The sequence below is a fragment of the Xenopus laevis genome, chromosome 5S, assembly GCF_017654675.1.
Source record: "Xenopus laevis strain J_2021 chromosome 5S, Xenopus_laevis_v10.1, whole genome shotgun sequence".
Classification (NCBI taxonomy): Eukaryota; Metazoa; Chordata; class Amphibia; order Anura; family Pipidae; genus Xenopus; species Xenopus laevis.
In genome coordinates, this window is record NC_054380.1 from 128,333,292 (window position 1) to 128,348,307 (window position 15,016).

Below are 15,016 nucleotides of genomic sequence, written 5' to 3' on the forward strand. Positions count from 1 at the left end.
ATAGGAAGTGTGAATCTCTGAACAACTCTGCTGTCTTCCTCCAGCTATTCTTCTCCATGCAATTGAAATATATTAGACGTTTTCAATGGTTAATCATTTTTTACAGGATTTCTGGTTTTGTCAAAAAATCTTACTGGAAAATGACACTATGATAGGCTGGAAGCTGCAATATTTTGTGTGCAGTTAAGAGTGTCTGCGCATTTTAATAGCAAGTTTCCTCCAGTAATTAGCCAGATCGTTCCTTCCCATACATGGTTTAAAGATTACTTTACAAAATAGTAAGAAAGGATATTATAGTTTATCGGATTTATTCCCACAGAATGCTGAACTGAATCTCAATTCTGGTGAGGAAGACTTCAAATTTCCCCTGAACAATGTGATTGTGTGACACTATCAAAGGCTCCAGATGGACATGTAGTGAAATAACAGAGCACTGGTATGTCTTGGCGATACTATACATAACATTGGCATATCCCCATCTACCTTTGTAACTGCAGCTTAGTTGTTTTTATCTACCCGTTGGTATCTTCCCAGAATGATATAAACAAAAGGAGACAAATTCTTACACCCCAATCAAACTACCTTTAATCTGCTCTATAATGTACGCTCTTCCCCCAACGTTACTTATTTAATGCTTATTTAAAACTGATCCTGCAATGTGTGTTATGCCCAACAATTCTAAAGTAGTTTTTGTTGTAGCTCCCTTTAAACGGTTGGCTTCATATCTGTGAAATGAGATTAGAGGCATAACTATCTGGAAGCTGCTGTATCTGTGTGTGCTGTACAAGTGTCTGCCCGCCTAGCAGCCTTCCTATAGAAATATTGTGGAGATCTCTGTCTGGTTCTGCAGAGTATGGGCTGAGCCAGATCGTTCCCCTCCATACATGGTTGAATAAATAAGCAAGAATACCCCATCTATGTCTTAAAGGAGAAGGAAAGCTACTGAAGCAGTGTATGGCCACAATAGTGCAAGCTATAACACTATATTCTTCAAAATGCTTTCCCATACCTGAGTAACTAGCTTTAGAAGCTCTGTTTAGGATAGCAGCTGCCATATTCGCTTGCTGTGACATCACTTTCTGCCTGAGCCTCTCCCTGCTCACTCATAGCTCTGGGCTCAGATTACAGTAGGGAGGGGAGGAGGGAGAGAGGAGCAAACTGAGCATGCTCAAGCCCTAGCCCTGGAGGTTTAAGATGAAAACAGGAAGCCCATGTGTACACAATTAAAGGAAAGAAATGCTGTTTCTTTTAACAGAACTCGGAGCAGCATTTGTTTGAGGGTTTACTGGTGTATTTATATAGACCTTTCTGATGAAGCTTACTTATATTTAGCCTTTCCTTCTCCTTTAAGGGTCCCTGCAGCTATAAATTTTGTTTTGCAGGTGCTGATCGAATAAGGCTGAGCATACTAGGCAAGATCTGTTTGGTGTAGGAATGCACCAAATTATTGCACCATTATATTTTGGATTAGGCCGAACACCTGAATCCAACGCTAAAGGTTCGGCCGAATCCTAATTTGCATATGCAAATTAGGAGTGGTAAGGGGGAAACCTTTTTTTACTTGTTTTGTGACTTCCCTCCTGCCCCTAATTCGCCAAATCCTGAACCGAATCCTGGATTCGGCGCATCCCTAGTTCGGTGTAGTCCCAAAATGTCATCAGGCCTCGCTACTACCAGTCTTTGATTAGCCAAATGGACTGAGTGCCGTGCAGGCACCGGCGCTCTGCTGAACAGCGCTCATGCATAGTAAAATGGAAATTTAGACTAAAGTTATTCTGCATCCGTGCAACAGCACAGGGGAATTCTGGGGCATCTGGAAATCACAGCACACTCATGGAATGTGTATTAATTATATTCACTTTTGGGAACCTGTGACACTGGCACCCCCTCACTGTATATTACTTTACTTGTCTTTAAAAGAGTAAACTCTTGTATAATTACACCCCCATATTAGTTTAATCTTTTAATAGGGTTATTTTTTGGTTGTGCTGGAGTTTTAAGTTTGTTTATATAGTTTAGAAATTGTATTCTCTGTCAAACCTTCTCACCCTCGTTCAGCAGTGTAGTAAGGCCCATTGCTGACTTCGGGTTGTAGTTTATATACCACAGACTCTGATACAAAAATAAGAAACAAGTCACACACAGCAAGACCCCTGCTTCTCGCATGGGTAGATTTTGCAGGCTGGCAATTACTTAAATGGATTGTTCACCTTTGAGTTAACTTCTAGTAAGATGTAGTGAGTGATTTTCTGAGAGAATGTCTAATTGGTTTTCATTTTATTTGTGGTTTTTGCGTTATTTAGCATTTTTGCTTTAGCATTTTATTCTACAGCTCTCCACTTCGCAATTTTAGCAGACTGGTTGCTAGGGTTCAGATTAACCTAGCAACCATGCATTTATTTTAATAAGAGACTGGCATACGCATAAGAGGCCTGATTAGAAAGAAGAGCAATAAACCATAGCAATAACAATTTGTAGCGAGCATTTGTTTTTTTTTTAGATGGGGTCAGTGACCCCTATCTGAAAGTTGGTAATGGTCTGAAGAAGGAAAATAATTAAAAAAACAGAACAAAAATAAAAAAAGAAAACCATTTGAAAAGTTGCTTCGAATTGGCCATACTATAACATACTAAAAGTTAACTTTAAGGTGAACCACCCCATTAAGTTAACTTTTAGTATGATATAGAATGACCAATTCTAAGTAACTGTTTAATTGGCCTTCATTTTCTATTTTTTTTTTTTTTTTTGTCCTTTGCCTTCTGACTCTTTCCAGCTTTCAGATGGGGGTCACTGAACCAATCGAAAAACAAATGCTCTGTAAGGCTACAAATTTATCGATATTGTTACTTTTTATTACTCCTATTTCTATTCAGGCCTCTCCTATTCATATTCCAGTCTCTTATTCAAATCAGTGCATGGTTGCTAGGGGAATTTGGATGCTAGCAACCAGATTGCAAAAACTGCAAACTGGAGAGCTGTATAACTGTAATGTTACATAACTCCACAAATAAAATAAATAAATAAAGAAAAAATGGAAACGAATTGCAAATTGTCCGTAAGTCTAAGTGTTATCGGTAATTCCATGCAATCAATTTTTTTACTCTAGGAAAGTGTCTCAAACAAAGATTTTACCAAATGCCCCCAAAGCACTTATTATTGAGACCTCCCAGGAGCTGGCAGAGCAGACCCTAACGTCAAGCAATTTAAAAAAAAAAATACATCGTTCACCCCAAACTAAGGTAAGATCATTTGCACAATCTTCCAAGTGTTTTTCAACTTTGTATTTTTTGATTTTTTTTTTTTAAAGAATTGTTGATTATCGGTGTTGCAGCAAAGGAGCAGCTAAACCTTCTTGAAAATGGTGTAAGTTTTTGCAGTTGCAATCACTTCAGTTACTAGACATAACGATCTGGAAGCTGCTGTATCTGTGTGTGCTGTACAAGTGTCTGCCCGCCTAGCAGCCTTCCTATAGAAATATTGTGGAGATCTCTGTCTGGTTCTGCAGAGTATGGGCTTAGCCAGATCGTTCCCCCTCCATACATGGTTGAATAAATAAGTAAGAATTAACCCATTTATGTCTTAAAAAAAAAATCCCTGCAGCTCAAAGAAAATGTCAAGCCTTGATGGAACAGTAACAATTTCAAATGGTTGTTTTAAAGGAATGACAATACAATATAAGTACAGGTATGGGACCTGTTATCCAGAATGCTCGGGACCTTGGGTTTTTCCGGATAACTGATCTTTCCGTAATTTGGGTCTTCATGCCTTAAGTCTACTAGAAATTAATTTAAACATTAAATAAACCCAATAGGCTGGTTTTGCTTCCAATAAGTATTAATTATATCTTAGTTGGGATAAAGTACAAGCTACTGTTTTATTATTAGAGAAAAAGGAAATCATTTTTAAAAATTTGGATAAAATGGAGTCTATGGGAGACAGCCATTCCGTAATTCAGAACTTTCTGGATATTGGGTTTCCGGATAAGGGATCCTATACCTGTACTACTACTATAGTTTATATATAAACAAGCTGCTGTGTAGCCATGGGGGCAGACATTCAAGCACAGGATACACAGTAGATAACAGATAAGTATTACTATAGTTTATATATAAACACGCTGCTGTGTAGCCATGGGGGCAGACATTCAAGCACATGATACACAGTAGATAACAGATAAGTACTACTATAGTTTATATAAACAAGCTGCTGTGTAGCCATGGGGGCAGCCATATGCTTCTTTAAGTTAATGTCCCTGATTAACTGTTTTGAGACCTGCACAGGTTTTATGCAGATGAAATCTACAATGTTCAGTATACACAATAAGCCAACTCTAGTTGGTCAGTTTTCCCTTTAAGATAATGGAGGACTTACTGTGTCCTACACTCTTATGTGCTAGGTGATTGTATTTTCATGCTGCATTGCTTTTGATGTGAAGAAGAAAAAACATGCATTTCCCAACATACCAATGTTAAAGGACCTTAGGGGGCAGATTCCCTAAAGGGTTGAAGTTACTAACGCTAGTGAAAATTTGCCAGTGTGACATCTCGTAACTACGCCGATTCCCTAATGGGCGCAGGCGTCACTTTGCTAGCGAAGGAGAGACGCTACCATTACTTTGCACTCTTAATGGCAGACGCATTTGCGCTCTGGCAAACTGACGTATGTCCGCAAATTCACTAAGATACGAATTTTACTCAACGTTGCCTCATTTGCCAGACTTGCCTTTGCCAACTCAGACAAAAAAAGCCTGCAAAGGTCCATAAATTTTTTGGGTAACCGGGTTCCCCCCTACATTTCTAACATATGGAACATAAACTATACACTGGGCTCATATGTAGGGCGTTATAACAACTCTATTTTATTTATTAAGGTTCCCTTGACATGTGTAATATAATGTATTTGCTGCAACATATAAGTCTATGTAACTTTATCCTTTCCCACCATATGCAAATTAGGCAATGCTAGTGCATCTTCGCTTTGATTGCCAAAGTAACACTAGCGAAAATTCACCAGCGTTCAGTGCCCTGGACGCAGCTTCGCACTTTATATAGAATTGGCTTTGTCCTAGCGAATTTACGCCTGAGGTGTTGTGATGGCTGCAATGCAGTTGCTGGCAAATTTTCGCTGCCTAAGGGTCAGGGCACACAGGCAGATTCAGGGAGATTACTCGCATGGCGACAAATGTCCTCTTCTTTGGGGCAACTAATCTTCCTGAACTGCCTTCCCGCCAGCTAAAATGTAAATAGCGGGCAGAATGACACAAAATGTCAGGAAACTTTGGATGACTTCGGAAAACAAATCGCTCATAGTGCCATCTCGCCCGCTATTTACATTATAGCCGGCAGGAAGGCAGTTTGGGGAGATTTGTCTACCTGAATGAAGACGGCAAGGAAATGAACGCCGAGACTACATCCGGCTCTTGTATATAGCGCCAAGCACTATGGGATATAAATAGATTCCTAACAAAGTCGCCTGAAATCTTCCCTGCATAATGACAAGTGCCTTGTCGCGGTGACTTCCTCTTTAAAAAATCGCGGATGACTAATCTTCCTGTGTGCCCTTACCCTAAAGGAGTGTTCTGTGCCAGAAACCGTGCAGCATGTTGTTAATCCTGTGAATCCCAAGAAAGACAAACTGGGAAAGACTTGGCAAAAATCACATTGGGGTAATTGGATGAAAGTAAAAAAATAAATTATGATATATTAATAAATATATATATATTTATTTATTAATATATAATTTTTTTTTTTTTTACAAAAGACCTTCTGAAACCCTGATTTGCTTTTTTTTTTTTTTTTTTTTTTGTTTTCTCCAGACTGATGGTGTGCATGATAAAGAGAACCCAAGGCCTGGTGGTAATTCCTGTGTTTTAATGCAACAAAAGGGGAACTTGACAGCCATGAGGCCATTGTTGACAAGCGCTGATATTTTTTGTAAATGTTCCTTCTCTTACAGAGATGTTGTCAGAAGCTATTAAAGTATTCAAGGGAAAACACACTGTGCGTGCCATCAAGGAACATAAAATGGACCAAGCAATTAAATGCTTAAAATGAAACTCTAAAAAAATAAAGGATGATTTGCTTGGAAGTCGTTTGATCGTATTGTGTGTGTTATGGTTTGGAACATGTGTAGCAGCCGTGGCAAAGGATGTTATAACAGCAGGCTGAAGGAAGATAAGAGGGTTTTTTTTTTTGTTTTTTTTTACGGAGAATATGTAAAATGCATCTTTAACATGTTTTAATTTTTGTTTTGTTGGGTACTGCCTGTGATTGAAGAGCATCTCACTTGCACTATATCCCAATTAGAACCTGATATAAAAGTGCCCTTCAATGAATTTGATGGAAAGGTGGTAGAAGGGCTGCCAGAGGTCAGGACTGAACTGTGACCACTTTTTGTTCAATTTACTTCCTCTGGTTTTATTTGTCTTAGGTGGACTTTATAAGGGTCATGTACATATTTTGCCTCAACTGCAAGAGTTGGCATCTCTAGAAAAAGATGCTCAGACGTCCTTCCTGCACCTGGGATACCTTTCTAATCGGCGCTTCCAAATATTCTAGAACATTTTGTCCTAATGTGAATATGCTCCGCACCTTATAGTAGAAGGGCACCTTGGTTATCCTTCTACTAAAAGATCTGGTTATTAAAGGGCAGAAAGACAATTCAGTCTGTGACTCGAAGGCTGGTTCCTATGTTTCTACTGAACTAAGGAAAAGTTAGTATAAAAATAAAAACTGGGTAAATAGGCTGTGCAAAATAAAAAATGTTTCTAATAAAATAGGCAAAAATGTAATGTATAAAGGCTGGAGTGACTGCATGTCTACTTCCTGCTTTTCAGCTCTCTTAACTCTGAGTTAGTCAGTGACTAAGGGGGGGGCACATGGGACAAATGTTCAGGAGTTTGATCTTCCGCATTCAGCTCCGATTCAAAAGCAACAGTTATGACCCATGATGCCTCTCCTCATGTCTCTGATTGGTTATTGCCTGGTAACCAATCAGTGGAAACCAAGAGATCTGCAAAGCAGGAAGTAGAGTTCTGTTCACCTCGTTTTTATCTTTATACTGAACAATTCATTTAAAGGGGTTGTTCACCTTCCAACGCTGTTTTTTCAGTTCAATTGTTTTCAGATTGTTCACCAGCAATAAACACTTCTCAATTACTTTCCATTTTTTATAGTTTTTCCAATATCTAAATTTAAAGGCGTTGTTCACCTTTGAGAACTTTTAGTAGGATGTAGAGTGATATTCTGAGACCATTTGCAAATTGTTTTCATTATTGAAGGTTTTTGAGTTTAGCTCTTTATTCAGCAGCTCTTCAATTTACATCTTAAGCAATATGGTAACTAGGGTCCAAATTCCCCTAGCAACCATGCATTGATTTGAATGAGAGACTGGAATATGAATAGGAGAGAGTCTGAATAGAAGGACCGGTAATAAAAAGGAACAATTTATTTGTAGCCTTACAGAGCATTTGTTTTTTTAGAAGGGGTTCAGACCCCCATATGAAAGCTGCAAAGAATCTGAAGAAAAAGACTAACTAAAAAAATAATGAAAACAAATTGAAAAGTTGCTTAGACTTGATCGCTCTATAACGTAATAAGTTACCTTAAATGTGAACCACCCCTTTAATGTTCATGTCTCTGGTGTTTGAGTCTGGCAGCTCAGTAATTCAGGTGCAGACTCTAAACTGTTACAATTTTGCTCCATTTAGTTGATACATTTCTCAGCAGCATCTCTGGAGTATTAGCAACCATTGTATCAATTCTAACAGCTGCCTGTAATGAAACCCAGAGATTCTGCTCAGCAGGGACAAAGATAAGAAATGTATCAACTTAGAACAGTTTACAGGGTCGGCGACCCCCCTTTTCCAGAGCTGCTTTAGCAGGTGAAAAATGACATTTTACACTTCAATATTAAAGAAACGGTCACATTTAGAAAATAATCGGAAAAAGTCTTCATTTCTGGTGAATTATCTGAAACCAACTAACTGAAAAAAGTGTTTTAAGGTGAACCCCTTTAAGCGGTGACAGTAGTTTTTGGGGATATTTGCACATGGTTCTCTGTTCCAGTATAAGTAGCAGTCCGAACCCCAAACGCTAACGTAAAAGAACTGTAAGACCCCAGTGCTCTTCTTGGCTGTGTCTGTACCTTGCTATTTAGGGTGTGACTTTTTGTCTGTTAAATATCCCATAGTGTGTGAGGCCGTGACACTAAACATATTGTTATTAGGAAAGAAAGTATATTTTGGTTACGCTTAAAAAAACAGCACATTTCCATATTTACTATAAATAGTAAAAAAAAATAATAAAACGTGTTTTAGTTCCTTTTTCATTACAATGTGCTGGAATCCCATTTATTTATTCTGTTTGCCGCAAGGCAGCTTCTGAGTCAAACAGGCAACATTGGATCAACAATAACTTTCTCATAGGATTTCCTTTATAACTTCACTGATGTTAGTTGCCAGCTTTCTGCATGCAGCACCTACAGACCTAAATGCATCTCAATTTCACACGTCTCTTTATATTTGTTCCTGTTCCCTTCCAGCATTTTGGGACGTCTGTCTCACAGGAAGGGGATTGTAGGCTAACTGCATTATTGGAGCCCAAGTACTATGTACAATTATTTACACGTATAGGATCTTTTATCCAGAATGCTCGGGACCTGGGGTTTTCTGGATAACAGATCTTTTTGTAATATGGATATTCATACCTTAAGTCTACTAGAAAGTCATGTAAACATTAAATAAACCAAATAGGCTGGGTTTGCTTCCAATTAGGAATAATTATATCTTACTTGGAATCAAGTACAATCTACTTTTTTATTATTACAGAGAAAAAGAAAATTTGGATAAAATGGAGTCTATAGGTGACAACCTTTCTGTAATTTGGAGCTTTCTGGATAATGGGTTTCCGAATAACAGATCCCATACCTTATATTAAGCTTGAAGCACTCCTAGAAATCATGTTAGACTGATCCAAAAATGCGTTCTTTGTTTCCAAAGGCAGCTGTTAACTAGTGATTCACCCTTTTTCAGCAGAATTCGGCCAAATCCTTCTGCCCGTCCGTACTGAATCCTAATTTGTATATGTAATATGTAAATTAGGGGCGGGGAGGAAAATCGCGTGACTTTTTATCATTAAACAAGGAAGTAAAAAATGTTTCCCCCTTCCCACCCCTAATTTGCATATGCAAAATAGGGTTTGTATTCTGGCGAAACTTTTGCAAAGGATTCGGGGGTTCGACCGAATCCAAAAAAGTGGATTTGGTGCATCTCTACTGAAAAACTCACAAACTCCTTGCTGTTTTTTGTGTGACTGCAAACTTCATTTTTTTCTACCCAAGATCTCCTCGCATTACACTAATAACAGATTTGATCTAGCAGATGAGAGTAATGAAAAAGTCTTGGTGCATATTAAATAACCTTACCAAACTGGAATAAATATTTAAGTGAATATTGTCCTTTTACATTTCGTGATGATCTGTGTGCTGCCTCAGAGATCACCTGACCAGAAATACTGCAGCTCTAACTGTAACAGGAAGAAGTGTGGAAGCAACAGACAAAACTCTGTCTGTTAATTGGCTCATGTGACCTAACATGGTTTGTTTGTGTGCAATGTAAATCGTACGATCCCAGGTGGCGGCCCTTATTTTTTAAAATGGCAATTTTCTATTTATGATTACCCAATGGCACATACTACTAAAGTATATTATTATGAAAATGATTTATTTACATGAAGCAGAGTTTTACATATGAGCTGCCCCATAATGTGCAGAATGTGCCTTCAGTTTGACCATTCATAGTAACCTAGTTAGGTTAAATAAAGACACACGTCTCTCAAGCTCAACCTAAAGTCTATATATAGCCTACCTCACTGCTTGTTGATTCATAGTTATCATATCTCCTCTTAAGCTCCTCTTCTCCAGCGTGAACATCCCCAATTTGGCCAGTCTTTCCTCATAGCTAAGATTTTCCCTTTACCAGCTTAGTTGCCCTTCTCTGTACCCTCTCTAATACAATAGTGTCCTGTTTGAGTGATGGAGACCAAAACTGTACGGCATATTCTAGATGGGGCCTTACCAGTGCTCTATACAGTGGAAAATGACCCCCTCCTCCCTTGACTCTATGCCCCTTTTAATACAGCTCAAGACCTTATTTGCCCTTGATGCTGCTGACTGGCATTGCTTGCTACAGACAAGTTTATCCTCTACAAGGACTCCAAGGTCCTTTTCCATAATGGATTTGCCTAGTGCAGTCCCATTAAGGGTATAAGTGGATATTCTTACATCTCAATGACTTTTACATTTATACATACATACATTTATCAACATTGAATCTCATTTGCCACTTAGCTGCCCAGATTGCCAGTTTGTCAAGATCCTGTTGCAAGTGCCACATCCTGGATGGAATTAATTGGGCTGGATAATTTTGTGTCATCTGCAAACACTGATACATTACTTACAACACCCTCCCCTAAGTCATTAATGAACAAGTTAAATAAAAGTGGACCCAATACTGAGCCCTGGGGGACCCCACTAAGAACCTTACTCCAAGTAGAGAATGTCCCATTAACAACCACCCTCTGTACCCGATCCTGTAGCCAGTTTCCTATCCACGTGTAAACGACTTCATTAAGCCCAACAGACCTTAGTTTAGAAAGCAGTCGTTTGTGGGGCACAGTATCAAACGCTTTGGCAAAATCCAAATAGATCACATCTTCTGTCCCCCCACTGTCCAGAATCTTACTTACCACATCATAAAATGCAATCAAATTCGTCTGACATGACCTATCCTTCATAAAGCCATGCTGATTGTTGCTCATAATGCCATTCATTAGGACAACATTTTGAATGTGATCCCTTAACAAGCCTTCAAATAATTTGCCCACCACAGATGTCAAGTTTACTGGCCTATAATTGCCAGGCTGAGATCGTAATCCCTTTTTAAATATTGGAATAACATCAGCTTTTCTCCAATCCATAGGCACCATACCAGATGACAGTGAATCTGAGAAAATCAGAAATAAGGGCTGGTCTAAAACTGAACTAAGCTCTCTTAGAACCCAGGGGTGTATGCCATCAGGCCCTGGAGCCTTGTTTACATTCATTTGTATTAAAGCTTTTTGAATCATATCCTGAGTCAGCCACTGACTAGATTGAGCTGAACCATTCGTGCAGTTATTAAGTGAGCCTGTGAACCCAGACTCCTCTATTGTATACACTGAAGAAAATAACTGATTTAACACATTTGCCTTTTCTGTATCTGTTACAACCATACTGGTACCATTATTTAATGGAGCAACACTCTCAATCTGCATCTTTTTACTATTAATATATTTAAAAAACTTTTTAGGGTTAGTTTTCACCTCCACCGCCATTAACTCTTCATTTCTTTTCTTAGCCTTCCGGATTGCTGATTTACAACATTTATTACAGTGTTTATATTCATTAAATGCAGCTTCTGTCCCTACAGATTTGTAGTTTTTAAATGCCTTTCTCTTCTTCTCCATCATTAAGCTTGCAGACGATACCACGGTGATTGGTCTCATCAGCAACAACGATGAGACTGCCTACAGGGAGGAGGTCCAGCATCTGGCCACTTGGTGCACGGACAATAATTTGCTGCTTAACACCACCAAGACCAAGGAGCTCATTGTGGACTTCAGGAAGAAGAAGAGAAGAGGTTTTCATGATCCCATCCACATTAATGGGATGGCTGTTGAGCCTGTGTCATCCTTCAAGTTCCTGGGGACCCACATCTCGGAGGACCTGTCCTGGACTACCAACACCTCCAGCCTGGTCAAGAAGGGTCACCAGCGCCTCTTCTTCTTGAGAACACTAAAGAAGAACCAGCTGTCCTCAGCCATCCTGGTGAACTTTTATCGCTGCACAATAGAGAGCATCCTGACCAGCTGTAGCACAGTGTGGTATGGGAGCTGCTCTGTTGCTGAGCGCAAGGCGTTGCAGCGGGTGGTGAATACTGCCCAGCGCATCACAGGGACTCCGCTTCCATCCATTGAGGACATCCAGAAGAAGCACTGTCTTCATCGAGCATGCAGTGTTCTTAAGGACTCCTCTCACCCTGCCCACAGACTGTTTTCTCTCCTGCCTTCAGGCAGGCGTTTCAGGTTACCCCGGACAAGAATCAGCAGACTGAGGAACAGTTTTTTTTTCCCAGAGCTGTCTCCATACTGAACTCTGCACCTTACTGACTCCTTTAAACCCCCCCCCACCATACACTCTCCCCATTACCATTGCACTACCTACTTGGCACATTCAATATTGCACATAGTCAACTGTACAGACCCACTTGTAAATGTACATATCCATTGCACATATACATTTGTAAATTTCTAATTATACATTTTTATACATATGTCAATCCCTGATAAATAAACCTGTAAATGTTGTTCATATCTTTTGCATATTCATAATTACTGCAGAAACCTGTACATTTGTTCATCTGCTCGTAACTCCTGATTATAGTTACTACAAACTGTATATTATGTTCATATGACTGTATATCCCTCTGTAAATATTATCCAGTTCATTCTTGTACATACCAATTATAATTTATAGCTTATCCTGCACTTACTGCTTATTGCACTCCTGGTTAGACCTAAACTGCATTCCGTTGCCTTGTACTTGTGTAATGACAATAAAGTTGAATCTAATCTAATCCTTCATTCCCTATTCCTCCCTACTGCTACAGGTACTGCTGCATTGTGCAGAGCTACAGTTAGAAAGTGATAGAACATGGGAGTCCCCTGGAATGTTCCTTGTTACTCGGGATTCACAAGTTGGGGAGAGTCAAGTGCCAGGGGACACAAGGTAATAGGTATCCATATAATTAATGCAACATATAGAAAACGTCATGTACAGGGGTCCCTTGTAACTGAGGTTTAATTCCATACATGGTGCAGAGTCCAATTTACTTGTGCCACGTGCTGACAGTAATGCAGCCTGTAGGAACACTAAGTTGCGCAATATTGTGCCCTATACTTCTCCAGCACTTGGGTCTCTATCATTGCTAAATAAACTCTATATATAAACTCTATACATTGTAATGTATACGTTGCACACCATTTCTTCACCAGGTGTCCTTCTGCTCTTGAATCTCCAGCTGTGTAATCCTCTCAATGACAAAGTCTATTCCATCTTGTCTGGCAATGCTGCCTCTGGTCTTCATTGGTACCAATCTCATTGGTCTGTCTCCCTGCTGGGTCTCCTCTGGTTACCTAGCAACCAGCAACATGACTGTTATCCCACGGTTACTATAGGCACCATCTCTCCCTATTATACCTGCTATCGAACAGTCACGCTCCCTTCCCAGAGAGACTATTATCCACTGTTACTATAGGCACCATCTCTCCCTACTATACCTGCTATCCCACAGTCACACTCCCTTCCCAGAGACTATTATCCACTGTTACTATAGGCACCATCTCTCCCTACTATACCTGCTATCCCACAGTCACACTCCCTTCCCAGAGACTATTATCCACTGTTACTATAGGCACCATCTCTCCCTACTATACCTGCTATCCCACAGTCACACTCCCTTCCCAGAGACTATTATCCCACTGTTACTATAGACACCATCTCTCCCTACTATACCAGCTATCCCACAGTCACACTCCCTTCCCAGAGACTATTATCCACTGTTACTATAGGCACCATCTCTCCCTACTATACCTGCTATCCCACAGTCACACTCCCTTCCCAGAGGACTATTATCCCACTGTTACTATAGACACCATCTCTCCCTACTATACCTGCTATCCCACAGTCACACTCCCTTCCCAGAGACTATTATCCAGTGTTACTATAGACACCATCTCTCCCTACTATACCTGCTATCCCACAGTCACAGTCCCTTCCCAGAGACTATTATCCCACTGTTACTATAGACACCATCTCTCCCTACTATACCTGCTATCCCACAGTCACACTCCCTTCTCAGAGACTATTATCCCACTGTTACTATAGGCACCATCTCTCCCTACTATACCTGCTATCCCACAGTCACACTCCCTTCCCAGAGACTATTATCCCACTGTTACTATAGACACCATCTCTCCGTGTCCTCCCTGAGGTCATTAATTTCAGCTAGAACTACAATGGCTGGTGCTAGTAGTACACGCAGGCGGAAATGACTTATGTTATGTTAGGATAGCTGAGTTAATATTTATTATAAAATTAGATTTTTCGCAGAAATAATCATTGTTTTGTTTCAGATTGTCCCTAGGGTGGTGTGGCGAGGCACAAGGGATGTCTCTGCAATTGAACGTGCCAGGAGATTGATAAATCTCACGGGGCTGGGTGGCCATACGGCACCAACAACTTGAGGACTTGATGAGACCAGACGGTGTTCATCTGACTGATATTGGCCTGGACATTTTCCTCTCAGGTATACATGATGGGGTGGAAAGAGGGCTATTCTTGATGGGTGGAGTTCGGTGAAGGTGTACACAAACTCCTAGTGGCGGAAAGTTTTGATCCTTGAAAAGAATTGTTCTCATATGCCCATTGCTCTGGCAATGGCTGGCATTGGTGTTCTTTGTTTTGAGCTGGAAATTATTATATAATAAAGGGTTAAGTGGGTTATAGAAATATGTGTTTACAAATGTGCAAGGATCATTTGAATAACTGGACTGGACAATCAGCCAGTACAAACTTGGCCAGCAGTTCAACTGCAGGACCAAGTACCACCTCTTCTGTGAGGAAAAGAGTTCATTCTGCTGAGGACCAGACTAGCAGTAATAAATCTCAAAGAATTGCTAGGACCCAGGAGGAAGAGGCTCCGAGTACCAGCTGCTCTGTGAGAAAAAGAACTGCTTCTTCTTCCAGTAATGAAGAGCCAACAAATAAGAAAAAACATAGAAAAGGAGCAGAGAAAGAGGAGCAGAGAAAGAGAAGCAAAAAACCTAAAAAATCTACAAGACATAGGAAAATCTCACGGCCCAGTTCATCTACCCAGCAAAAGGCTGATTTTAAAGTATTCCAGGATGCAATTGCCAAA

The 15,016-nt window shown here is 39.9% G+C and overlaps 2 non-coding genes across 2 annotated transcripts; both read left to right on the forward strand.

Annotated features, from left to right (window-relative positions):
* Nucleotides 1-753: 753 nt before the first annotated feature.
* On the forward strand, nt 754-887 carry LOC121394384. The gene has a single exon (XR_005961705.1).
* Nucleotides 888-3,408: 2,521 nt separating this feature from the next.
* On the forward strand, nt 3,409-3,543 carry LOC121394385. Its single transcript, XR_005961706.1, has one exon.
* The last annotated feature ends 11,473 nt before the right edge of the window (nt 3,544-15,016 follow it).